At 40.0% G+C, this 27,577-nt stretch overlaps 1 long non-coding RNA gene and 3 other non-coding genes across 4 annotated transcripts; 3 read left to right on the top strand and 1 right to left on the bottom strand.

Annotated features, from left to right (window-relative positions):
- Positions 1–1,032: 1,032 nt before the first annotated feature.
- LOC111768446 (uncharacterized) lies at positions 1,033–27,078 on the top strand. Its single transcript, XR_002800835.2, has 4 exons — positions 1,033–1,195; positions 23,997–24,065; positions 24,446–24,495; positions 25,897–27,078. It is a non-coding gene; the product is annotated as an uncharacterized lncRNA (long non-coding RNA).
- TRNAT-UGU (transfer RNA threonine (anticodon UGU)) lies at positions 1,212–1,284 on the bottom strand. Its single transcript has one exon. It is a non-coding gene; the product is annotated as a tRNA-Thr (tRNA).
- Positions 23,282–23,363, top strand: TRNAL-AAG (transfer RNA leucine (anticodon AAG)). Its single transcript has one exon. It is a non-coding gene; the product is annotated as a tRNA-Leu (tRNA).
- TRNAL-UAG (transfer RNA leucine (anticodon UAG)) lies at positions 24,669–24,750 on the top strand. Its single transcript has one exon. It is a non-coding gene; the product is annotated as a tRNA-Leu (tRNA).
- Positions 27,079–27,577: the final 499 nt, after the last annotated feature.

Genomic DNA, 27,577 nt, shown 5'->3' with positions numbered 1-27,577 from the left:
TAAGGATGACTACGTCAGAAAGAGCACTACAGTCCTCCGCTCTACCAGCTGAGCTATCGAAGGGAGCACGTAGACAGTGCTTCTAGAATCCTCTATTCAGGACACGGATAAACAGAGCAGGGTGAGGGACGATGTTCTAGTTGCTGATGAGCGCACACCGCGGAGTAGCCAGCTTGTGAGAAAGTCCTGCGCTCGCAGTTCTGGGAACAACCCTTCTAGAGGTGGAGTCTCCTCCTTCACCGAGGGTCTTCCAAGCAGGGCCGACCCGTGGGCTCTTCCCCGGAGCCCCTACAACTTGTGCATCCCGAGACCTCCCGCGGTGGGGGGATCTGCTCGCCAGGGGGCTGCTGTGTTCACCTAGCGCGGGGGCCTCCCAGGCACGCTCTGTGTCTAGAGTGCGAGCGACCACCCGGGCACGGGGGAACTGAGACCTGAGGCGGTGGGAGACACAATTCAGACCGCGCAACTGCGAGCCAGAGAGAGGGGCGCAGGCATGGACCTCTGCTCCGCCCTCACTTCCTGTGCCCGCTCGGAGGCCAGGCGGGTCTGCACTGGCGCGCGGGACCCTCTTCCGCTTCTGCGTCCACAGCCTCGGGGAGAGGAGGTGGAATACAACACGTACGGGCAAGCCCAAGGTTTCTGTGAGAATTGACTTTTAGAGAAAACACTTTAAGGTTTTTCACAGAGGAAGCCGCAATTTCTTTGAGTCAGTAACAAACTTAGTGACCCCTCATTTTGCCAGCTGAGATACTGAAGCGTTCCAAAACCCACTGAGACCTGAAACCTCGCCGGACAGCCTATGCTGTCCCGGACGCCTAACCCGGGCGGCTGGTGGAGGAGGACCTTGCTCTGGGCTCCAAACCTGCCCAGCGCGGGTGCTGAAGGCTCGATCCCGTTCTCTTGCCCCACCGCCTTCCTTCCCGCTCGGTTTCCGGCGGCCTCGGGGCTCTCGCCGCGGGTCCGCAAGGCCAGGGCGTCCGCGGAGCCTGGCAACGCCTCCTGCCGTTGTAATGGATTCCAAGTTCCAGGCGCAAATCTGCACCTGCGCAGTAACACAGGGGCCTGAGGAAGGCGATCTGCTCTGCGGGTGGTTGTTCCAGAGGTCCCTGCGGCAAGAGAATACAAATCGCCGAATTTCCGCAGGGGTTAAAGTTACCGTCGGCAGAGGGGCGAGGGGTGAAAAGAACACAAAACGGTAAGGAATATCTTACAGGCCCCAGCGAGATTTGAACTCGCGACCCCTGGTTTACAAGACCAGTGCTCTAACCCCTGAGCTATAGGGCCTTGCGAACGAGCTCTTTCATTCTTTCTCAGAAAAGGAAGGGCCTTCAGTGTATCTAAGTGTAAGCGGCAAACAAAACCCGGACGTCGTTTCAATCTGTTTCCCAACTATTGGAACTCATCTGCAGGCTCCTGCTGGGGAAAGCGCGATATGGGGTCAGTGACAGGGACCACTACTATTTTAAGAGTGGCGAAATCTGCCCAACACAAAACAGTCCAACAAAGTGAAAGCTCCTCCGTTCCCCACAGATTGTGAAAATCAGAAGGAAAACCTAGCGTAGAGGAAGTTGCCTGCCACAGATCTCTTAGCTGAAACTGGGACATTCGCTCTTAGTTTTCTCCTTGACTGAGGACATCCACCAACTTGCAGCCGCCTGCCTCAAGTTCCTTAGATGTGGGGACCTTTGTCACAGCTCGAGTCTCAGCACCAGAGCAGGCATTCATGAACTCGCTATTTAATTCATCCCTGCATTCAACAAACACTGAACTCCAATTCTGAGCCAGGCTCTGCACTAGGAACAAGGCATCCAGATACAGTCTTTACCTCCAAGTCACTGTTACCGTCTTGTGAAATAAAAGAACTTTAGTTTTCACGAAAGAGAACAATGAAAAGTAGCTGTGCCAAGTTGAGGGAGCGGCGGACGCTGCCAAGGTTGACGAATTTACAGAGAGCAATCACAGAGGCAGGCCTTCAGGAGGGGATGGGACTTGAGCTGCCCTCGAGGGGAGGTTAAGATTTACACAAGTTTGGGGGCGGGGTGACCTCTGGTAGACGAAAATTTAGGAGCCTAGTCTGAGAGAAAGACTGAGGCATTCAAGGTGCTGGGGCAGATGTACACCCTCCTGGAAGTGAGGGAAGATAAGAAGACAGATTAGTAGGAGACTGAGAGATTTCTGGAGTGAAATTGTGCCCTTTTAAAAATTAAAAATGGAAACTCACCAGGCATGGATGTGCAGAATGAATTGAAGGGAAGAGAAACCAGGGTCAAGGGAATATCAGAGATTGGTCATGGTGCTGATACTCAGTCATGGGACTGGAAAGGAAGGAATGAATGAGAGAGATATAGGGAAGGCAGTTTCTGCTGAGGTCAGATATGAATAAAGAGGAAATAAGACAATAAGGAGTCAGGGAGGACTCTCAAATAGCATACCTTGAAGAAGCAAGAAAATAGTTGCAGAAAAAAAAAGTCTCAAGGAGAGATGGATCTTTGGAGAGGACAGAGAGGTGAAGAAGTGCTAGGGTTGGGTAGGCTGAATTTGAGGTGAGGATGCAGGAGATTAGGGAAATTATACAATAGCCAGAATACCCTTGTGTCTAGAGTTCCATAGATTGATAGGTCAGGGTTAGATCAAATTGCATAAATCACCCATTGAGTTAGTCTCTAAGAGTTATGTGCTCTTGAAGGAAGAGCATACAAAGAGAAAACAGCAGATGCTGGCGCATGAGCTTTCTGAATAGCCCTGTGGCAGGCATTTGTCATGAGTGGGTGTCCAACAGTTTTTAAACATTCTCCTTACATTTGGTAATTTCCCATGTTATAAGTAAGTCTGTCCTAGAAAATTTGCTTTCCCAGCTGGCAGCTGGGAGTGGGCATGTGACCTGGGTTCCACCAATCAGATACATCCAGAATGATTTTAGCTTAGAAGTGTAAAACAGGAGTAAATGATCCCACAGGGAAATCCCTGTTTTTCCAATGGTGAAGGTGTCAGGCTCTTGGGTATGGGATTTGTGAAATCTGTAGAGCGTTGTTTTTCTTCAATTCTGGAAAATTCTCAGCCACTGTCTTTTCAAATGTTGTTTTTGCTCTATTTTTCTTTCTCCATTGACGAAACTGGAATTAAACATATGTTAGGCCTTCACACCCTGTCTCCATTTCTTCCATGTTTTCTTTTTCTCTCCATGTTGCATTCTGGGTAACATGTTCTTACCCATAATCTACTAATTCTCTCTACAGTTTTGTTTAATCAGCTGCTAAATCTACTCACTGAGTCAATTGTAATTATAAATAGTCGTTTTTAATTTCAGACGTTCTATATGATTCTTTTTCAAAACTACTAGGCCAAATTGGTTCCCAGTTTTATTGAGATATAATTAACATCACTGTGTAAGTTTAAGGTATACAGCATGATAGTTTGACTTACATATATTGTGGAATGATTACCACTACAAGTTTAGTTAGCATCCATCATTCATATAGATAGAATAAAAAGAGAAAGCAAAAAAGGAAAATGTTTTGCTTTGTGATGAGAACTCAGGATTTACTCTCTTAACAATTTTCATATATATCATGCAGCAATGTTAACTGTAGTCATCATGCTGTACATTACTCGTGCTTAAATTTTTATTTATTTTGTAACTGGAAGTTTGCACCTTTTGACCACCATTCTCTTATTTCTCCTCCCACAACCCCCTGCCTCTGGTAACCACAAATCTGATCGCTTTTTCTATGGGTTGGTTTTGTTTTCTTTTTTTAAGATTCCATATATACATGAGATCATATGGTATTTATATTTGTCTTTCTCTGTCTGACTTACTTCACTTAACATAATGCCCTGAAGTTCCATCCATGTTGTTGCAGATGGCAGGATTTCCTTGTTTTCTATGGCTGAGTAATATTCCATTGTATATATACACCTCAACTTCTTTATCCATTCATCCATCAGTGGACATTTAGGTTGCTTCCCTGTCTCGGCTGTTGTAAATAAGGCTGCTATGAATGTGGGGAAGCAGATATCTTTCTAAGTTAGTGTTTTTGTTTCCTTTAGATGTATTCCCAGAAGTGAAATTGCTGGATCATATGGTAGGGCTATTTTTAATTTTTTGAGGATCCTCCATACTGTTTTCCGTAGTGGCTGTACCAGTTTACAATCCCACCAACAATTAGGCTAAATTTTGTAATTTCCTGTTCCTTGCAGATATTTTCCTGCTTGTCTTTTATTTCTTTAAGCATGGTATTTATAGTTGTTTTAATATCTATAACTGATAACCCGAATATTATTCTATCTGTTGTTTTGTTGATTCTTGCTCACTTTGTTTCCTTGTGTAATTGGTCATCTTTGAATGTGTACTGCTCAATGTCTTTCCAAAATTATATGAAGTAAATTTTGAGGCCAAAATGAAGGTGTCTTCCTGACAAACAAAAATATTGCTGTTGTTTCTCATAGACACCTGGAGTATATCAACCCAGAAGGACCCCAAAAAAGTTCATGGCCAGACATTCCCTCGGCCTCCAAGATGATGTGAACCTAAGCTGCAAATTAGAGAGAATGCAGACCTGTGGTCACAGCTTCTCAGGAAAAGTTGAAAGCTCATCCTTTCTATTTTTCCTTGTTAAGCTCAGCTGATTTCTACTGAGCTCCACAACAATTATTGGAAGTGGGAGGATAGAGGTAGGTTCACTTCTTGTTCATCCTTACCTTATGGGACTAGCTGTTTGGAGTCCCAACTTAACATTTGGGAGAGTGTCTGATGGGTGCTGGGTCCTGACATCTGTCCCTCTTGTTTCTCCCACCCAAAGAGGCTGCCAAAACTATAGCCCAATTGTGCAGCAATTAGCAAATGTCTTCAGAGCTACAAAGATCAACTTCCCTTACATCTTGGATTTCATCTTTCCCTTAGATTCTGACCTAGTAGTTGCTTGTTACCATATCAGTACTTTGATGGTTTTAAGGAGATTTGGTAAAATCTTATCGAAAATTTTTATCATTTTTCCTCAAGGAGGTTGGTCCAAATTAATTAGCCCACAATTACTAGAAAGGAATTTGGAGTTGTAGGAGCTGTAACATCAGTCATATTCCACCACATGGACTGGGAAGCATAGAAAGGATTGCTATAGAAAGAGCATAAGGGAGAGAGTGCCAAGGCACAAAAAAGAGGAGAGGTGATAGCAAGAAGGGGAGCCTGAATACTTTCCAAATCTATAGCTGTGACCCACTCCAGAGGCCTCACTGTGTACCACACTTGGAATGTATGAGACTTCCTTGAATCCTTATAGGAACCCTTCCTTTTTATTTTAGCAAAAATTATTTTCAACTTAAAATACTCCTAACTAACACTGAAGGTACTCTCAGTATGTACCTCTCTATCTTACTGCTTTTATCTTCTAATAGTCAGATCAACATTTATCAACTGACGGGTGTATATTGGCATCAGATTGCCCTGTTTAGATCTTTGTTCCAGTCAACTTGGTCCACTTATAATTCCCCAAATATAACTCGCACCTTTTTCAGTTGTGATCATTTGCTTATTATTTTTTCAACCAGAATGATTTCCCACTTCTCCATACTTATCAAACACTACTTATCCCAGAAAGACCATCACAATGTCCTTCTAATTCACAATGCCTTTGTTCTTTAACAAATAGATTTCATCTCTCCTCTCCTCTGAAGCCCATGACATGTTTTTATCCTTACTGTTCCTTCCTCTTCACTTGCACGCTCAAGAATCTGAACAGGACACACGTAATAGAGGTGACCCATGGCACCTAGAAGTAAGCAGCCACACTGACATTACCTGTTCAACATATATTTAGTCAATTATGAAAGTATCAAATTGTTCTGTTCTCCTTCCCATATTTCTTTATCTTGTATGAAAGATTCTCAAAAGATAATGCACATTTTAATTTGATTTTTTAATCTTCCAGAACTACTTCTGAATTGTAGTTTCCTCTCTATTCCCATATCCATCTTTTTGAAAATGCTACAAAAGATACAAAGAAAGAACTGAATGAGAAGGCAAAGAAAAAGGGAAGGAGACTCTACTGTGCTTAGAGATGGCTGTATTTTGTTTTTAGAATTGTGCTCATTAGTACGGAGTCCTCAGCTTATACCTCTGCTCCTTGAGGGGAAATTGTATGGCTCATTCTTCTGGGTCTCTAAAATACCTAGCAAAGAGACCAGCACTTGTCAGGCATTAATAAGTGCTTGAAGTGGAGAGAAGACAAATGCATAGGCATGTGCAGAGAAAAGAGGAAATTACTACCCACAGAAATCTGGAATATCATAGGATCTTTTAGTTTCTTCTTCCTGGAATTCTTGGTAAAACAAGCACTAAAAATCTCTAAAGGCCTTCCAGCTCTCATCTAGTTTAAGTATAAATTCTAGGAACCTAGTCTGAATTTAGGTGCCAGTATTTATGTAGTCACTAAATGGTGTACCAGCTACCAGCGCAGAGGTGAATGCCCCACCCACCCAACACACACACACAGACACACGCACACAGAGTATCCTTACAGCAAAGGGGAGAAATTACCTTAAAATAAGCATATGGTTACCTATTGAGAGTGAGAATCTGGTTACCTATTGAGAGTGAGAAGCTCTAAGTGATTGTCCTGAACAAAACACTTGGTGGAATCAGTTTAACATAGCATGTGCATTCAGCACTGCCAGGGCAGGTTTCCTTGGAAATGTCTGACCTCCTTGGTCAGGCCATTGTGTGGTTTCAGACTCTCAAGGAGATATACTTTCCAGTGAGAGAAGCTCCATTCTGTCCTGCTTAGTGGATGACCAGTAACACCCACCTCTTGACTTTTCTTCAGACCAGGGTAGTGCTGAATGTGGTCTGAGCTGCATCTGGCTGCTCTCTGGTCTTGGCAAGTAGGGTGTCCCCTGAGAGAAGGCTGAAGGGAGATTCCTTGGATCACAGCTTCTACAAGTCTCTGCTTGCCTAAGGCCTGGATGTAATGGCCTTTAACTCCAAGTAAATTGAGCTTAATTGCAGGATTTCAGCAAAAGAGATTTCATGTTTTTAGTGCTGTGTGTGAGGACACTAAGATTGGGTGATGAGAGGAGAAAAGTAAATAAAAGAGTAGTAAAGAATATCACAAGACTTCCCAGAAACTTCACCTGAGATAGGCGACAATGGAAATGCATGTCCTCTAAAAGATGCGCTATTTTACACTTTGGCACGTGATAAGGGTATGATTCTCACTTTGGGCATCAGAGGGCCAGGGTTCAAACCTGTATGATCCCACCTTGTGAAACCTACAAAACACAGGGATGACTTTCCAAGTCTTCATCTCTGTATTTCATGAGTCCCCCTCTTTTGAACCCAATAACCTTGTAGGACTGTCCTGTCCCACCTATTTTCTTAGAAGATTCAAACTTTGCAGTATCCTAAACATATAAAGCAGAAATGTGGCATATATCCTTAGATATCTCAGCCAGAAGAAGGGAGCACCGTAGTACTTATGGTATAGCTATCCTTGGGCTACTGGTTCCATCACAAGTTGGGCATGGGTTTCAACTGACTTTTTACAAAAGCTGATTGCTTGTGTTTTAAAGGAATTGTTTTAAGAATTGAAAAGTCAAGTCCTACCCTACAAACACTTGCCTGGTGCCCAGGAATTCTTGCTGACTTATTCTGCTTTCCAAGCCCCTTTAAATGTCACCTACAGATTACTATGGTCTGTGGAAATGTTTCTCCTGCTACCATGCTTCAGACCTTCCATTACTGTCCTCTTGCCTTTGATTTCTTCCTCCCTGCACTGCTCACAGCTGCCCACCTTTCTTTTTATCAGGATCATCCTGTAAGTACTGCTGTCAAGCAAATGAAGCATATGCCAAGGTGAACAATGCAGGAATGCAGAGAACTGATTGACTGGCTGGCTGGCTGGTTGGATAGCTCATTAGAGGAAAAATATTTATTGATGGAACTGAAGGTCTTAAATATCCAAAAGAGGAAACTTGAAGGGTATCATTAGCATCCTCAAATATTTGACAAGCTGCCATGAGGAAAGATGAAATAGAATTATTCTTTGTGATAAAAGATAACCAACTCTCAAGTTACAGGAAATCGTTATATATATTTATATATGCATATTATACATATATATGTATATTTGTCTGTATATGAATATTTATATATGATATATATGTATCTATATATCACACACATATGTATATACTTCTTCTATTTTATGCCAAGTCCATAGAGGTGAATGTCAGCCACACTGTAGGCTCAGAGCCAAACTAAGTGGTTTGATATTCTACTTCTTCCTTCTCCCCACCTCTAACCCACTTGAATTGGAAGAATTTTTAATTCCTTCCTTCTGCTGACTTTCTCTTTGGCCTCAAGTACAACCTCAAATATAACAGATGGTCAGAAAGACCTGATATGTCTGGAGGGCTTGAACAGTACCCAAAATGGGCTGAAATGAAGTTTAGAAGAACAGTTGAGTGGGTATGGGAGGGTTGTTTATTTTCTCCAGAATGACTTTGCTTCAGGGCAAAACATTTAACTCGATTGGAGTCCAAAGATTCTCTTGAACTAGAGAGGTCAGAGTGAGATTTCTCAAACAAAGGAATTGGGATAATAGAGTTCACTGTGGTTATTGGGTCCTAAAGTGTGGACTAACCAAAAGTGGAGATGAAGACTTGGGAAGCTGCCATTTTTTGAGAGATCAAATGAGTTTAACAAAATTGAAGGATGCGAGATGAACCTATGAAAATCAGTTGTACTTCTATATGCTAACAACTTTTGATGCAAAATAACCAATAACTATCCTACAGATAAGAGAGATAAGGTGATTTTTACTTGAGGCAGAGTGAGGATTATAACCTGGGAAGGCAGTTTCCACAAAGGAAGAAATCATTCTGGAGAAGTGTAGTTTTCAGTATAGTCTTAGACATTTTTGGAACAAAGAACATATTTTAAACATGCCCAGGATACATATTCATCAAAGTTTCAAAGAGGTATTCAGTTGCAAATTACCAGGTCAACATGACCCTGATGTCTGGGAAAAGGAACTTATCTTCAGGAGTACTAACAGCTATAGGGCATTACCAGTACTCCTATAGGCATTACCTATAGGGCATTACCAATACTGGCATCATTGGAGGGGAAGTATGAATTCTTATCTTAAGAGAGTGCATTCTTTTACTTTGAGATAATTTTTAGTCCACTCTTTAATGGGTAAAGCAGATGTACAATGTATCTTTGATAGGCCATAAGTCAGCTTTTGTTAGTTCAAGCCAAATTTGTTTTGAACCAGACTAGCTACCCATATACCCTAATATGTAGAAATCTCTTGTCAAAACAAACAATCAAAAATAGAAAATAAAAAATAACATTTACAATAGCACCAGAAATGTGAAATAGTTAGAGATAAATCTGACAAATATTTGCAAGCATATACACTGAAAATCACAAAGTATTTCTGAAATTAAAGAAGGTCTAAATAAATGAAGAGGTATACACTGTCTTCATTAGTCAGAAGACTTAGTATTGTCAAAACATCAATTCCCTTCCATTGATCTATAGATTCAATGTAATCCCAATAAAAATCTCAAAAGGATTTTTTGTAGAAATTGATAAATTAATTCTGAAATTCATATGGAAAAGCAAAGAGTCTTGAATAGCTAAGACAACTTTGAAAGGAACAAAGTGGAGGACTAACATTACTTGATTTTAAAATTTATTATAACGCTATGAAGCTGGGTACCTGAGGGTTACTGTAAATATTCAATAAGAACATGATTACCCTTCACCTTTGTTCCCAACACAAACACAGGTGGAAGGAAGTTAATCCACAACACATCACTATAAGCTTGTTAATTTGCTGTTTTCTTGTTTAACCTGAGGGGTGACTCAAAGGTCTCATGGATTTATGAGCTTGTTTTGCAGAAGAAAAAGAATGCCTTTAAGGAAGTTATGACCACCAGATAACCAGCCCCCAGCTGCTGTTGATGCCCAGAAATCTGGTTGCCCAAGGGCTTATCTGGAGTGAAAGAAACACGGACTTCCCCTTTGTTTCTCAAAAACTCCTTTTCCCAAGCCCCTTAGCTGTATAAAGACCCCTACTTTCTTCTTTCATTAAGATGGATTTGAGAGAACCTATCCTCCTGCCTTCTTGTTTTGGTCAATTTGAATAAACCTTTCTGCATCTCCAAGCACTGATGTTTCAGTGATTGGCTTATTGTGCATCTGGCACATGCACTTGAGATTAAGAGGTTTGATATCAGCTACAGTAATCCAAACAGTGTGATACTGGTGTAAATAGAGACAAATAGATCAAAGAGGAGAATAGAGAGTCCATAAATAAACCCATTTATATAAGGAAACTAATTTCTAACAAAGGTGCAAAGCAATTCAGTGAAGAAAGAATAATCTTTTCAAAAAATGGTACTGGAACAATTAGATACCCATGTGCAAAAAAAATGAACTTCAATACATTCCTCATATCGTATATAAAAATTAACTCAAAATGGATCATAGACCTAATGGTAAAGCCTACAACTATAAAACTTCTCAAAGAAAACATAGGAAAAATCTTTGTGACCTAGGGTGACGTAAAGATTTTTTAGCTATTATTCAAAAACATAACCATAAAAGAAAAAATTGATAAATTAGACTTCATTAAAAATAAAATTTTCCACTCATCTAAAGATACATTTCAGAGAGTGAAATGACAACTACTGACTGGGAGAAAGTATTTGGAAATCACAAATCTGAGAAAGAACTAGTATCCAGAATACATAGTTTAAAAACTTCTCAAAAGTCAATCATAAGAAAACAAGCAACCCATTTGATTGAAAAGTGAGCAAAAGATTTGAACAGATACTTCCCAAAAATGATATATGAATGGACAATCAGCACATGAAAAGATCCTCAATATCATTAGTCATTAGGAAAAGGGAAGTTAAAACCATAATGTGATACCATTACAGAGCTATTAGAATGCTAAAATTTAAAAGACTGACCATACTAAGAGCCATTCACTACTGATGGAAATGTGAAATGGTACAACCACTTCAGAAAACAATTGGCCAGTTTCCTAAAAAGTTAAACATACATATAATCCAGCCATTTTACTCTTGGATATTAACTCAAGAGAAATGAAAGCATATGTCCATACAAAAAGACAGGTACATAAAAGTTTTTAGCAGCTCTATTTGTAACAGCCAAAACCTGTAAACAATTCAAATGTTTCTCAAATGAATGGATTAACAAATTGTGGTACATCCATACAGTAGAACACTACTCCACCGTAAAAATAAACCATTGACATATGCAACAACACGGATGAGTATCAAAATAATTATGCTGAGTGAAAAATATCAGATAAAAAAGAGTACATAGTGTATGATTCCATCTGTATTGAATCCTAGAAAATGTCTAGGAATTGGGGGAGAGGACAGGGAGGGATGGAAAGAAGAAATTACAAAAGGGCAAGAGGAGACTTTTATGGATGATGATTATCTTGATTCCCTGCTGATGGTTTCACAGTTGTATATATATCTCAAAACTTATCAAATTGTATAATTTAAATTTGTTCAGTTTATTGTGTGCCAATTATACTTCAATAAGGCTGTTTTAAAAAAAAAAAACAAAAACGGGAGTTCATCTGGGATATGAACGGAGATGAGAGTGTGGGGGGGGAATCTCACATCTTAAATGAGGATCCTTACCTTAGACCAAAGAACCAAAGAGCTAAGCACTAGTTAAAGCTTAGTCTTTTAAAGGACATGCATTTCCACCCCCACTAACACCATGCAATTTTTGTGGGGAGTTTTGTGGTATTCTTCTCTCCACTGTTCATTCATTCTTTTTCTTAAAACTTGCTTTTCTTCACACTTAGTGCTAAACATTTGACGTCTCTTTCCTTCAAATTCTGAAAATGAGCTCAACCTCTAAGGGTGGGAAACCATTACAGGTAGACCTTGGGCAAGCAGAACTCTGAACAAGCTGAAACATAAGGAATCTTTCCTTTGTCTCCCCTCTGGAGCCTTCTGCTTTTGTGACTCAAGAGCTGATAGGGTTAGAATAATGACCACACCCAGCATAGCCATGGACCTTGGCCAAGAAAAGCCAATAGGAAGAGGGAATTAGTCACCTATTCAGCAGGACACAGTGGAGCTTCTCTCAGTGGAAAGTATGTCTTCTTGAGGGTTTGACATCAAACATTAGACTGAGAAGGGAAGTCAGACATTTCTCAAAGGAAATCTGCCCTAGCAGGCCTGACCATATGTGTTAAACTACTCCAGGAGGTGTTTTATAGAGGAGAATTTCCTTCAAGGTAGGCACTCTCAATACGTAGCCATATATTTATTTTCTCATTTTTTGTAAGGATACTGTGTGTGTGTGTCTGTATATGAATGTGCATGCATTGGGCAAGAGCAGGATAACTCTGTTCTGGTTCTGGTTACACCTTTTAATGACTACCCACAGAAAAATAAGAACTGGTACCTGGATTCAGACCTGTTTCCTGGAATTCATATGCATACATTACAATATCAGAGGTTGAGTGAGGTTTGAGATTACCTGAAAATTTCAGGAAGAAGGAACTAAAGAATTTCACAGTGTTCCATGTCTCCATGAGTAGTAGTTTCCTTTCCGCTCTGCACATGTTGGTTATTTGAAAAGATAAACAAAATCAACAAACTCTTAGCTAGACTAAGAAAAAAGAGAGAAGACCCAGATAAATAAAATAAAAAATGAAAGAGGAGAAATTACAATGGATGCCTCAGAAATAAAAAAGATCATAAGGAACTATTACCAACAGTTATATACCAACAAATTATATAACCTAAAAGAAATAGATAAATTCCTACAAACATACAACCTACCAAAACTAAATCAAGAAGAAACAGACCCCTGGTCCCGGCACAAAACCTCAAAAAAAGAAAAAAGAAGAGATAGAAAGCTTGGATAGATCAATAACAAATAAAGAGAATGAGTCAGTAATCAAAACCCTCCCAAGAAAGAAAACCCAGGGCAAGATGGCTTCATGGGTGAATTCTATCAAATATTCAAAGAAGAATTAATACTCATCCTTCTTAAACTCTTCCCCCAAATAGAAAAAGATGGAACACTTACAAACTCGTTTTATGAGGCCAGCACCATGCAGACACCAATGCCGGACAAAGACACCACAAGAGAAGAAAACTACAGCCCTATATCTCCGACAAATATTAATGCAAAAATCCCCAATAAAATACTAGCAAACTGAATTCAACAGTATATTAAAAGGATCATACGCAATGACCAAGTAGGGTTTAACGCTGGAATGCAAAGATGGCTCAACATATGAAAATCAATCAATGTGATACACGACATTAACAGAATGGAAGAAAAAACACATGATCATCTCAATAGATGCAAAAAAAGCATTTGACAAAATTCAACATCCATTCATGATAAAAACTCTCAACAAAATAGGTATGGAAGGAACTTATTTCAATGCAATAAAGGCCATATATGAAAAGCCCACAGTTAACATCCTAATCAATGGTAAAAACTGAAAGCTTTCCCTCTAAGATATGGTACAAAGCAAGGATGCCCACTCTCACATGTCTATTCAGCATAGTACTGGAAGTCCTAGCTAGAGCAATTAGACATGAAAAACAAATAAAAAAAATCCAAATTGGAAAGGAAGAAGTAAAGTTATCTCTGTTTGCAGATAACATGATCAAATATTTAGAAAATTTTGACAACTCAACAACAACAAAAAACTGTTAGAACTAATAAATGAACTCAGTAAAGTTGCAGAATACAGAATCAACTTGCAAAAATAAGTCATATTTCTATGCACAAACATTGAACTATGCAAAAAGGAGACTGAGAAAACAATCCCATTCACAACAGCAACCAAAATAATAAAATACTTAAGAATAAACCTAACTAAAGATGTGAAAGACTTATACACTGAAAATTATAAAACGTTAATGAAGAAAACTAAAGAAGACAGATAGATAAACGGAAAGACAGTCTGTGCCCATGGATTGGAAGAATTAATATTTTTAAATATCCAAACTACCTAAAGTGAGCTACAGATTCAATGCAATTTATATCAAAATCCCAATGGAATTCTTTACAGAAATAGAAAAAACAACCCTAGAAATTTATGTGGACCCACAAAAGTCCCCCTTTAGCCAAAGCAATCTTAAGCAAGAAGAACAAAGCTGGAAGCATCACACTTCCTGATTTCAAAATATATTACAAAGCTACAGTAATCAAAACAGTATGATATGGCATAAAGACAGACATAGATCAATGGAACAGAATAGAGAATCCAGAAATAAATTCATACATCTGTGTTCAACTGATCTTTGACAAGGGTGCCAAGAACACACAATGGGGAAAGGATAGTCTCTTCAATAAATGGTGTTGGGAAAATCAGATATCCACATGTAAAAGAATGAAATTGGACCTTTATCTCATATTGGATACAAAAGTCAACTCAAAATGGATTGAAGACTTAAATGTAAGACCTGAAGCCATAAAACTACTAGAAAAAAAACATAAGGAAAAGGTTTCTTAACATTGGTTTGGGCAACAATATTTGGATATGACACCACAAGCACAGGCAACAAAAGCAAAAGTAGAGAAGTGGGACCTTCTGTACATCAAAGGAAACAGTCAACAGAGTGAAAACGCAACCTATCGAATGGGAGAGAATATTTGTAAATGATATATCTAATAAAGGGTTAGTATCTAAAAAGTATAAGGAACTTATATAACTCAATAGCAAACAAACAAAGGACCTGATAAAAAATGGGTAAATGACCTGAGTAGACACTGCCTAAAAGAAGACATACAAATGGCCAACAGATAAATGAAAAGGTGCTCAACGTCACTAATCACCCGGGAAATGCAAATCAAATCCGCCATGAGATATCACCACACACCTATTAGAATCGCTAGTATCAAAAAGACAAAAGATTGCAAGTGTTGGTAAGGATGTGGAGAAAAGGGAACCCTTGTACACTGTTGGTTGGAATGTAAATTGGTACAGCCATTATGAAAAGCAGTATGGAGTTTCCTCAAAAAATTAAAAACAGAGCTACCTTATAATCCAGCAATTCTATTTCTGGGTATATATCCAAAGAAAATGAAATCATTATCTCAAAGAGATATCTGCACTTCCATGTTCTTGCAAAATTATTCACAGTAGACAAGATACAGAGACAACCTAAACATCTGTGGATGGATGAATGGATAAAGAAAATGTGGTATACATATATACAATGGAATATTATTCAGCCATAGAAAGGAAGGAAATCCTGCCATTTGCAACAGGTATCTTGCATTATAAGTTTCTTGCATTGTCTGTTAATTTCAGGTAGACTGTAGTAAGAAAATGATGCATTTTGTAAATTTAAGGTTAAAAATTTAAAGAATTATAATTAAAAGTAAAACAAAATAATTAATAAAGGAGATAAGTGGAATGATAAAAGTGCTTCTTTAATACAAAGAAAGACAAAAAAGAGGAATAAAAAACAAGGAACAGATGAAGAAGGATCTTATTGTGTTGATGTAAATGTTTAAACCTTGATTATGGTGATGGTTGTACAATTTGGTAAGTTTGCTAAAATAATCATTGAATTGTACATTTACAAGGATGAATTTTAGCTCTGTAAATAACATTTCAATAAAGTTGTTTTTAAAAAGTGTTCATGGGACTAATAGAGAGCAAATAGCAAAATGGTAGACCTAATCCCATCTATATCGGAATTTACATTTAATTTAGATGGACCAAACATTGTAGTTAAAAGCAAAGATTGCCAGATTGAATAAAAATAAGATTCAACTCTATGCTGTTTATAGGAAACACATTTTTAAATGTAAAGACATAGCCTGAAAGTAAGAAATGGAAAAAGGCATACCATGAAAACTCTAAAAAAAAAAAAAAAAAAAACAGCTGATATAGCAGTATCAATATCAAACAACAGATTCTTTAAGATAGGAATTATAATATGAGATATTGAGGAATATTTTATGATGATAAAAGGGTCAATTCAACATGAGAGCATAATATTCCTTGTGGTATATCCATACAGTAGGCTATTATTCAGAAGTAGGAAGAAATGACCTATCAAGCCATGAAAAGACATGGAAGAACTGTTATGGACTGAATGCCTAAGTCGCCCCCAAATTCATATGTTGAAGCCCTCAGACCTCCATGTGATGGTACTTGGAGATGGGGTCTTTGGGAGGTAATTAGAATTAGATGCGGTCATGAGGCTGGGGCCTCATGATGGGATTAACGCCCTTATAAAAGATACCAGGGAGCTTTCTTTCTCTTCCTCTCTCTCCACCATGTGAGGACACAGTGAGAAGGTGGCTGCCTGCAGGTCAGGAAGAGAGTTCTCACCAGAACTTGACCACGCTGGCAGCCTGATCTTAGATTTCCAGCCTCCAGGACTGTGAGAAAAGAAATTTCTGTTGATTAAGTCACCCAGTCTATGGCATTTTATGTGGCAGCCTGAGCTGACTAAGACAGGAAACTTAAATGCATATTACTAAGTGAAAGAAGCCAATCTGAAAAGGCTACATAATGTATTATTCCAACCATATGACATTCTGGACAAAGGAAAAATTATGGACACAGTAAAAAGATCAGTGGTTTCCAGGGGTTAGTGGGAAGAGAGAGATGAATAGGCAGAGCGCAGAGGATTTTTAGAACAGTGAAACTATTCTATTTGATATGGTGGATACGTCATTATACATTTGTCAAAGCCCATAGAATGTGCAACATCAAGAGTGAACCCTAATGTAAACTATGGTTTTGGGTGATGCTAATGTGTCAACGTTGCTTCACCAATTGTAACAAATGTACCACTCTGGTGTGAGATGTTGATGCTGGAGGAGGCTGTGCGTGTGTGGGGGCAGGAGGTATATGGGAACTCTCTATACTTTCTATTCAATTTTGCTGTGAACCCAAAACTTCTCTAAAAGTAAATTCTATATAAGAACCCCACAATATTCCTGAATTTCTTTGTATCTAATAAAATAGCTTCAAAATATAAGAAGCCAAAGTTGATAGAACTAAGAGAAGAAATAGAAAAATACACAATCATCATTGGATATTTTAATAATTCTCTCTCAGTAAATCTTAAACAATTAGACAACAAATCAGGAAGGATGTCAAAGATTTAATCAACACAGGAATACCTGGTATTAAAGGGTAATTGGATAGATTCCTAAAAAAGTAATTTGCATAAGATTTACTAGGCATCCTTCAATAGCTCAGTTGATAGAGTGGAGGACAGTAGGATGCATATTCTGGTAAACATCCTTAGGTCTCTGATTAAGGCTCAAAAGAGAACACAGGTATTTTGCATACTGAAAAGTCAAGAATGTGGACTCCACCTTGTCTAAGCCTGTAAAAGGGGCCTGATAAAAAAAATACGCTTGGACCTAGAAGATCTAAAGAAATAGACTATAAACATAAAGCGTGTTTATAAGTTGTTTGGTTTCTCTGAATACTGAGCACAGTTGCAGAATCTCTACCCCTAGAGTCATACAGAGGTCTATAGTAAGTCTCTGAAATTGAGAGAAAAAACATTCTGCTTTTGAGAGTCAATCAAGAAAGAAGCCACACTGTAGTGGATGAGATTCCCTGTTCTTGGGCTAAGATCTTGCAGGCGCATTGTTCCTGGACCTTAGACTTCCCAGGCTTTAAGTCTCTGAAGTTCTTTCACAGATGAGGAAGATCCCTGGCAGCGAGTCTCCTGAGTGACTTTGGGTGCTTATTTTGGACATGTGCAGAGTTTCCCAAGTGGCTCCAGAGAGGATAAGGTTGCACGCATTTCTTCTAGTTTCTCTTGCACACTCTCTTGTCATTATGTCATGCTCAGCAGGACAAATAAACATGGCCAGAGACCTCAGAAGATAGCACCATTTAATTCCATTTTGTGTAATTCACCTGAGACCTCTGGTATTTCTAGAAGTGGGCATCCTTAAGTCGAAGTTCTATCCACATCTAAGGGTGGTACAGTGGCTTCTGCCATTCCCCAGTATTGGGACATCCCTTTCTCTATCCTTAATGCTAGGCTTCACTATCTTGCCAGGCTTTTCCCTCTTATTTATAAATGAGGCCTCTCATTTATTCCCTCTGCTACCACATTGAGTATACATCTCTTCCCTGGACACTGCTCTCAAGACGTCCGCAGGTCTTTGACTCCTTCAATTCTCCTTCCTCACTTCTATCAGAATTCCAACATACAAAACTGATCTCTACTGCAGTGGTTCTCAAAGTGTGGTCCCTGGATCAGTAGCATCAGCATCACCTAGCAACCTGTTAGAAATGCAAATTCTCAGGCCCCAGGTTTACTAAATCAGAAATTCCAGGGGTTGAGTCCAGCAATCTATCTTTTTAACAAGCTCTGCAGGTGATTGTGATGCATGCTCAAATTTGAGAACCACTGTTCTACTGCTTAAAACCTGCACCCCCACCCCCCCAGTAATTTGTCTCCACACAGGCGAGGAGCTCCAGCCCCAATGTGCCTATGCCTATACCTTTGAAAATGCATTTTGGTTCTTTTTCAGAGACCCCATAGAAGATCTCAGAGTTATCATGCTTCCTCCCATCCCTGATCCCTGAACTTTTATGTTGAAACTTACAGATTTCAGGAAGAGATCTCTGTTTCTGAGCCCAAATTTCCATTTTTTAAGGACACCAGTCATATTGGATTAAAGTCCACATGAGAGACCTCATTTTAACTTGATTATCTCTGTAAAGACCTTATTTTCAAATAACATCACATTTTGAGGTACTGGGGATTAGAACTTCTGTGTATCTTTTTGAGGGGGACACAATTCTAGCCACAACAGAGACCATGGAATTTTATGGGAAGCTCTTGGAAAAATTCCTTTTATGTGTCCTAAGAACCTCCAACACTAACATGAGATTAATTTTCCCTTTTCTTGGGAGGCATAACTGATTAAGAGACAATGACTATTGTCTATTCTTAAGGAAGTAAACCAGGTCTGGGTGCCTCTTCCCTGACATAAACTGGATATTTCCATTAGAGAGGGGAATATACAACCTGAACATACACAACTTCCCTATTTAAAGCTCTTTGTGGGAATTTGCTTCCAAATATCTTTAATCTTATCAAATAAAGAATGTGATTAGTTGTTACCAGGGATCCACAATTTCTGCCCTTAGAAGGCAGAAAATCAGCCCAAACACCCCCCAATTCCATCCCTCAGCCTTTTGCTGAGACAGTCACTTGTTTTTCTCTGCAAGTCTAGGCAGTAGTTGTGAATTAATACCTCTGCTACTGCCACACACCACACACTAGCAAAAGAGACACATCAGCCCATTGGTGTTCTGTAATTTCCACTTCGTTGTAATAAAAAAAAGCAAGAGTTCCTGGTACTGAACCTCTTCATCTCAAGTTCATGTGCCCGATACACAATAAGCCAATTACTGAGACACTGGTGCTTGGAGGTAGAGAAAGATTTATTTGAATTGGCCAAAAGGAGAAGGTGGGAGGACAGGTTCTCTCAAATCTGTCTTAACAAGAGAATAAAGCATGGGGTTTTATAGAGCTAAGGGGCATGGCAGGAGGAATTTCAGAGAAACGAAGGGGAAGTCCACGTTTCTTTCACTCCAGATAAGCCCTCAGGCAACGAGACTTCTGGGTGTAAGCAGCAGCTGGGGACTGGTTATCTGGTGGTTCTAACTTCCTTAAAGGCATTCTTTCTCTTTGGCAAAACAAGCTCAATTCTTGCAACCCTTGATTCACTCCTCAGGTTAAATAAGAAAACAGCAAAATAAGTTTATAATGAGGCATGGATTAACTTCTTTTCCTTTATGTCTGTGTTGAGAACAAGGTTGAAGGGTAATCATGTTCTTATTGAATATTTACTGTAACCCTCATGTACCTGGCTTCATTCTTTTTCACATAGGGAGTGTGGAAACCCAAGTTTGGTGGACCTAAGACAGAAAATCTAACATTTGGGGGACCTGAGGTGTGGCTACTCTTCCCTGGGTCAAGAGGAATAGCTGTATGAATTTATTTTTCTTGTCCTGCTCCCAGCCTCCTCATCCAAGGCCTGCAGCCTTGGGCTTCTAGGGACCATGAGGAAGGGGAGCACGTTGAGCTCTCAGGAATCCTGGGTGCCTGGAAAACCAGCCTGGGCTCAGAATCTTGGCTCCGCCCCTGGGGAAGGGCATCTCCGGCCATCTCCTTCCCCAGTCACCAGTAACAATAGCCACAAGTGGCTACAACAGCTTAGCAGAAAAGGGACCTTTCTGGAAGATGCAGAGATATATATTCCAAAGAAAGGGACCAGAGGCTTCCCAGCAGCAGGAATCTGTTCAACCTCAAAGACGACCTTCTCTTTGGGAACACAGCATTAGGAGAGGAAGGCTCTGCAGACTGCTCAGGCTGAGAGTGGGGAGCAGGCATCAATTGCGGCTGGCCATAGGTGGAGTTGGGTCTCAAGGAGCAGATGGGAACTAGCAGATAAGCTTTAACTCATGGCCCATGCTTCCTGGAGACTCGAAGACTCGTATCAAACTCAAGGTTTTTTTTTTTTTCCTGCTTTATCTCCCTAAATCCCCCTCTGTACACAGTTGTATATCCTAGCTGCTGGTCCTTCTGGTTGTGGCATGTGGGACACTGCCTCAACATGGCCTGATGAGTGGTGCCATGTCGACGCCCAGGATCCAAACTGGTGAAACCCTGGGCTGCCGCAGCGGGAGCGCATGAACTTAACCAATTGGCCACTGGGCCAGCCCCTCAAACTCAAAATTTAGCAAAGAACTGAAGTTGTGGTGCGCTGGGGTGGCAGGGAAAGACAGCTTTGCTCTTCTTTACTCCACTTCCACCATCTCCACCATCACTTCCACCTCCACGACCATCTCCTCCTCCTCCACTACCACCACCTCCTCCCCCTACCTTGCCGAGTGATCTGGAGTCTAAATCAAGGAGTTCATTCATCTGTTCAATAAATAGTTTTTGAGTGCTTATTGGCGCCAGGTGGAAGCTGACACAACCCCTGCCTTCGGGAAGCTGTTATGTTCTAGATCCCAAGAGCTTCACTTCCTGAGTGGACAGTTTGTTTTGAAAATCTTTGCCTTTAGTTCCTGGAGTGAGAAGAGCTTTTCGGGGTGGGTGCATGCAGGTTCTAGTCCTAATGGAGTGGAGAAGGGAGGGAAAAACTCTTCCTTGGTGTCCTTTGGTGGCACCTAGAATCATGGCCTCAGGCCAGGGGTCTGAGAGAACAAAGCTCAAAAAAGGCAGAAAGGTAGAACTAGGGAACAGACACAGACATGACACAAGGTTGGTAGTGTGGCCAAGCAGTCCAAGGTGCTGGATTTAGGCTCCAGTCTCTTTGGAGGGCTGGGTTCGTATCCGACCATTGATAAGACTTTGTTTCTTAAGTGATCACTGCTCCAGATAAAAGTTCTGTGAATCCATGTGGGGTTTGACCTAATCTCAAATCCTAATATCTGACTTTCTGAACACCAAGCTCTAGACTAGGGGAATGAAACCAGTGGATGAATGACTCACAGTTTACCTTCGGGGAGCTCACAGGTCAGTAGGATACTCAGACCACTAAAATACTCACCCTTCCCAATCTTTGCCTTCTGTTTGGAAGTGAGCTGATAAGGTCTTGCCAAAGGGCTGACATTTAAACCGGTGTGCTCAAGTTGAGAGAAGAGAGGTAGAGAACCTTGGAACCTCGAGATAACCTTGAAAGTGCAGAGCATGTCTTGTAAATGGGTAGGGTGGGACATGGAGGGGAGCAGGAAGTGAAGTGAGTCTGTCTCATCATTTGCTCCTGAGTGTTAACTCAGAAAAATTCAGGCAGTTGCACATAGCACCAAAAGTGTTCCTGCTATTGACTGCCTCTAGGACCTCTACTGTATTTCCTACAGGATGTTCACTCTTATTTCTCCACCTGCAGCTGGTCTCCCCCCTACAATGACACCTGCTCCCTCAACCCCCCCCCCACTCTCTTTCTATCTCTCATTCCAGGCCCACCATCAAGATAGTAGAGGAGATGGGTTAAGCAGGAAGAGAATCATTAAGGGACACAAGTGCTCAAGGAATTGATTCAGTTCTCAGGCTTGAGCTAGCCAAGGAAGACCACTCGGACCCCCACCTGGCCTGCAAAGAGTCCTAGGATGGATTCTAAGTCAGAATTTAAGCTCTTTGAGGAACACTCTCACTTTCTGACCTTTGAGGACAATGCCTTTCCTGCCCCATGTGCAAAGTCTTTGGTGCCCAGAGGGTGATTGGGCATGAGTTGGCACACACCACACCCAGGCTTGAATCCAGAGTTGTCCCTTCCTCAAGGCTTTGAGAAGAAGCCGTTAGTTCATTTTAGTAGGTGATAATGGAACCTGACTGGCTTGTGCCCTAAAGGAGGCAAGAGATAAGGTTGTCTTCGTGGCTTGTTACTCTAGTTAACCTCGACAATAGTGACATTTTGGACTGGGTAATTCTTTACTGTTGAGGTCTGTCATGTGTATTGCAGGATGTTTAACAGCATCCTTGGCTGCTACCCACTAGATACTGTCCCAGTTGTGACAATGGGAAATATCGTCAGATAATTTCCCCTGGGAGGCAAAAATTGTCCCTAAAGACTGAGGGTGCAACTATTATCTCCCAGTGGGTGGCTTATCTTCTCAGTCTCTTAACAGTGTCTTCTGAAGAGCAAAATTTCTTAATTTTGATGAAGAACAATTAATCGTGTTTTCTTTCATGGATCATATTTTGGTGTTGTATCTAAGAAATCTTTCCCCATCACAAGTTGACAAAGGTTTCATTCTGAATATTTCATAGTTTTGGTTTATAATCCATTTTGAGTTAATTTTTATATGGTGTGAAGTAGGGATCAAAATTATTTTTTTTCACGTCATTTGTTGAAAAGACTACCTTTCTCTGCTGAATTGCCTTTGAAACTTTTCCAACAATATTTTGATGATGTAAGTATGGTTCTATTTTGGGACTCCTGTTCTACAGACCTATTTTTTTGTATCTTAATGCCAACACTACAGTCTTGATTATAGCGGCTTTATAAATCTTGGCATCAGGCAGAGTGAGTCCTCCAACTCTGTGCTTCTTTACAAAGTTGTTTTGGGCATGATATGTCTTTGATTTCCATACGAATTTTGGAATTAGCTGGTCTATTTCTGAAAAAACGAAGAATCATCTTGTTAGGATTGGGACTTCAAAAACACAACGTATAGAAGAGAACTGAGATGTAGAGAGAGGTAGTTACCATCAGAAAGAGTAGGCAAGGTGCTACCTGACACCTGGTAGTGTGGCCGAGCGGTCTAAGGCGCTGGATTAAGGCTCCAGTCTCTTCGGGGGCGTGGGTTCGAATCCCACCACTGCCAATGAGTATCTTTTGACAGTTGCAGAACCGAGATCAAAGATAAAGAATACATACAAATGCTGTGAGAGGCTAGCAGCCCTGGATTAGGGCTGAGATGAGTGGAGGAGTGTAGACAGTGAGCTTTAGGTCAGACCATTCAAGTCCAGTGGATGCCCGATTTCTGGTCGATTAGCGCACACGACATTTTGCCAATTGGTAACATTTTGACAAGTATGCAAAGAGAAAGTTCAATAGGAGGGTAGGGGTTGGGAAGAAACAAGTTTTAATATCTGACAGTGGTAGGCATGATACCAGAAGAAGCTGTCACATCTGGCAGGAGGATTTATATAAGGGCTGGGAAGGGACAGGGAGTGGTCTTTTGTTTGGTTTTGGTTTTGTTTTACATTTTTTTCTTCATAAATGGAAACTCACAGAGGCTTCGCGGGCAGTCTATGAATGAACTTCAAGAGGCAACTCCTACGGCAAGATCACATTGATACCTAATTGCTGTCAATTTAAATTCATGGCAGTAATCTCAAGTGCATCTGCATGACAATCTGACTATTTTTCTTAATCCCTTCACTACACCATTCTTAAAGACTACTCTTTCTTCTCTTCTCCGTCCTCAAAACACCTCATATGTTCTCTCTCTCAGCTTTCTATTTCACTGAGAAAACAGAAGCAGTCATAGGAGGACTTCCGCAAGGTCCCCATCTACCTGCATGTGAGTACCTTACCTTTATGCCTCCTGTTACCGTGGATGATCTATGCGAGATCTGGGCACTAGATGCCATCCTTGATTGCTTACCCAAGAACCTTCTTTCCAACAGCTGTTTTTTCTGTCTTCTGCTGGATCCTTCCCTACAGCCTACCAGTATGCTGCTATTTCGATCCCATTATCAAATGAAATTCGCGGTTCTGGGAGAGAGAAGGGAAGTGGATACAAGGCTCACCTTATACCTGTGGTCACTCCGAGGCTCCAGGTTGCTCTTTCTAGGTCTAGGAGTAACATGCCAACAAATCCTGTAAAGAGCTGAAGTTTCAGTGTGTGGGTGGCATGTGGGAGCTGACTATCTTTTTCTTCCTTACCTCTCTTCCCTCCAGCATTCATAGGAAGTGATGCAGATTAAGATGTACCCACCTTCAACAAATCGGTGAGTGCATATTATTTGTCTGAGCTTGGCTCTAGGAGGCAAAGCCAAGTCCTTAAGAAGTTCACTTTCTAAAATGCAAAGAACTTTTCTCAAGCAAATGGTGATGCTCAGTCCAACCTTTCATTTAGTCTATAAAATGTGAGGAGAGTAATTGGGGAAAGATTTACTTGTGAGGTAGCGTGGCCGAGCGGTCCAAGGCGCTGGATTTAGGCTCCAGTCTCTTCGGGGACGTGGGTTCGAATCCCACCGCTGCCAATGCTTTAGTGTTTTTTAAATAAACCAATCTGCTAAAATCCTCCCTTTAAGTTTTTCTAATGTATTAAAAGTGGGTACAGAAAATTTGGATCAACAGCGGGTGTATGATTCATGAGGGAGAACCTCACAATCTAGCTGAGTATATACGTTACTGATCCCCCAGTGTGAAGACATAATTATTCCTTTTCTATAATTTACGAAAAAAGAGAATTGCTGCTCCCTCATGAAGTCACTGAAATACTGCACGCTCTAGAAACCATTCTGATTAAAAAGAACCAGGGCTTCTTAGGGGAGTGGCTGATTTCAGGTTTGGGGTAGGAAACCTACATGACCAGATGGCAAGAAAGCAAGAATTTCTGCAAACTGCTGGGTCATATCAAAAGTTTACAAGAGCCAAAAACAAGAAGTTTCCATTGGCCAAAGGTGGAACAAACCAAAATATGACTAAAAGAAATGCTTGCTGCAATTGATTGCAATGCATTGAATATAAGAACATATAATGATCTTTTAATTGTAGAAAGAAAACCAACTCATTGATCACCAGTGGGGATCACCAGTAGGGAGAAACTGATTTCCTCTGAAATTTGGTAATTAATGGGTAAAAGTCAAGCATTATCTCTACCTATTTTACGTAAATTCTATTTAAGATAATTGAGTAGCTCTCGTTGATGAATAAAAGTTCTTTGAAGAAGAAATCTAGCCAGCAAATATGGAAGAAATAGAGAATTAGAAATCATAATTTAGCAACCCCTAAAACTGGTTCAAGCAGTGATAATATTGATTCAAATCTGTCATTTAAGAATAGGTTGACGGGGGAATTTACAATGGAGGGATCGAGCTGTATATATATATATATATATATATATATATATATATATATGAACCCACTGATCAATATTATCATTTAAAATTGAAATGTGGTGATGCTCAATATATGAAATATGTAGAACTGCTTCTGAAGTACTGTTGTGAAAATTCTAACCTGAACTTAATCAAGCCTTTACAGTTAATGTTCGATTTTCTAGAAACGAGAAAGCAGCATAGAGCAGCATAAGTTAAATTCAACAAAAGGAAGCATCAGACCAATAGAGAATGTACAACATTGCCCAAAACAAACTAATTCAATTTCTTTAATATCTCACTTAGGAGAGAGGGAGAGAAACAGAGACAGAGAGAAAGAGACACAGAAAGAAAGAGGCTGGTTGAAGACAGAACAGACTTGCAGACGAAGCAACCAAATAGATGTGTGAACTTTATTTCAATCCTGATTAGGTCAAGAAACCTATTAAGTGCTGTTCTGAGAAAATCAGGGAAATTTAAATATATATTATGTATTAGATGCTACAAAAATTGAATGTAAATTTTGTTAGGCATAAATTTGTGGATATGTAATAATTTTCCCTGTTAATAGAGAGTCGTACTGAAATATAAATGGTGATGTTCCATGATATCTAGATTTACTTTAACATACTTCAGATAAAAAGAAATAAAATTTTTAACAAAGAGATAAAGAAATTGGCAAAATCCTGATAATTGTTAAATATGGATAATGATTATGATGATTTTATACCACCACTTACATTATAAGAAAATTGACAAAGATAAAAATGAATTTCCCTTAGATTTTGAACACAATCTTGCATGTTTTATACATACTATTTATGAAACTCTGATGTGAAACATGAACTTCTCCTCTTGTAGGTAAAAGCATCTTTGTTCTCTAAAGACAATAAAGACTTATTTGAGGTCTTGCATCCTGATAATTATCCAGATTGTATAGGTATTGTTCATTTTATACTCATCAAGCTCATCTACAGTTGGGCTATTTCGTTCTAGAGAGTGAATCTTGTTAGTTCAGATGACTGTCATTGAACATCCTTAACTAAGTTTCCTTTGTACTTCCTATTAGGATTTCTGTAAGGTAAAGTTTGCATATTCAGGGTGGACCACTTATTTTAATATTTATATTTTTAGAACTTTTATATTTATATATACTTTTTAGAACTTTAATATTATATATCTTGGTGCTATCAATATTCCGTGAAACAGTATTCTACATAACATTGGTAAATCAGTCAAATGTACACGTAAATAAATAGATGTAAACTAAATGATTACATTAGCTTTGAAACAAGACTTTCTATTGGGAGAAGGTGCTGAAAAGAAAGTTGAGCACAAAAGAGAGAAAGGTCCCATATACACTCTCACAGCTCTAGTTACAATATTCATCTCTAAAACAAAAGTGTGCTCGGACATCTATATTTTCTTAAATTGATCAGCCAATGGTAATGCTTTATTAATAATAAAAATGCAGAGACACTAGATTAACACTGGAAAAATAATTTGGCTTGAAATTGAAGATTTCTCCAAAATGTTGAGGAAAAACTAGTTGTACAAAAAGCCCGAGGTGCCCAGACAATAAATAACGAAAACGACAGTGAGGAAGACATGACAAACTTTTTAATAAATTACCTGCACTCTACATACGATTTTCTCTAACACTAAGTTTCAGATAGGATACATTACTCTGTAACACTGTACTTGGAAACACAGGGGAGGTTGAGCTAATTCTGAAAGAGTAGTGACTCATTGTGCTCTGCTCCGTGGTGTCACAACCACCTGCCTCGATGGCCCTGCTCCTCCTGACCTGGACAGAGAGCAGTAGAAATCCAGTGAGAGACCAAGAGAAAGAGAGTGAGAGGGAGAGGTGGAGGGAGACAGCCAGACAGACCCAGAGACAGAAGGCAACTCTCTGCTCTCTGCCTTGTGGATGGAGCTGGGTTCCAGGGCTGTGGCTGGGCGTGGCGGGCAGTCTGGGCACACGGAA

The sequence above is a fragment of the Equus caballus genome, chromosome 1, assembly GCF_041296265.1.
Source record: "Equus caballus isolate H_3958 breed thoroughbred chromosome 1, TB-T2T, whole genome shotgun sequence".
Classification (NCBI taxonomy): domain Eukaryota; kingdom Metazoa; phylum Chordata; class Mammalia; order Perissodactyla; family Equidae; genus Equus; species Equus caballus.
Note: the sequence above shows the minus strand (reverse complement) of the source record. Positions and strands in the feature narration are given on the sequence as shown.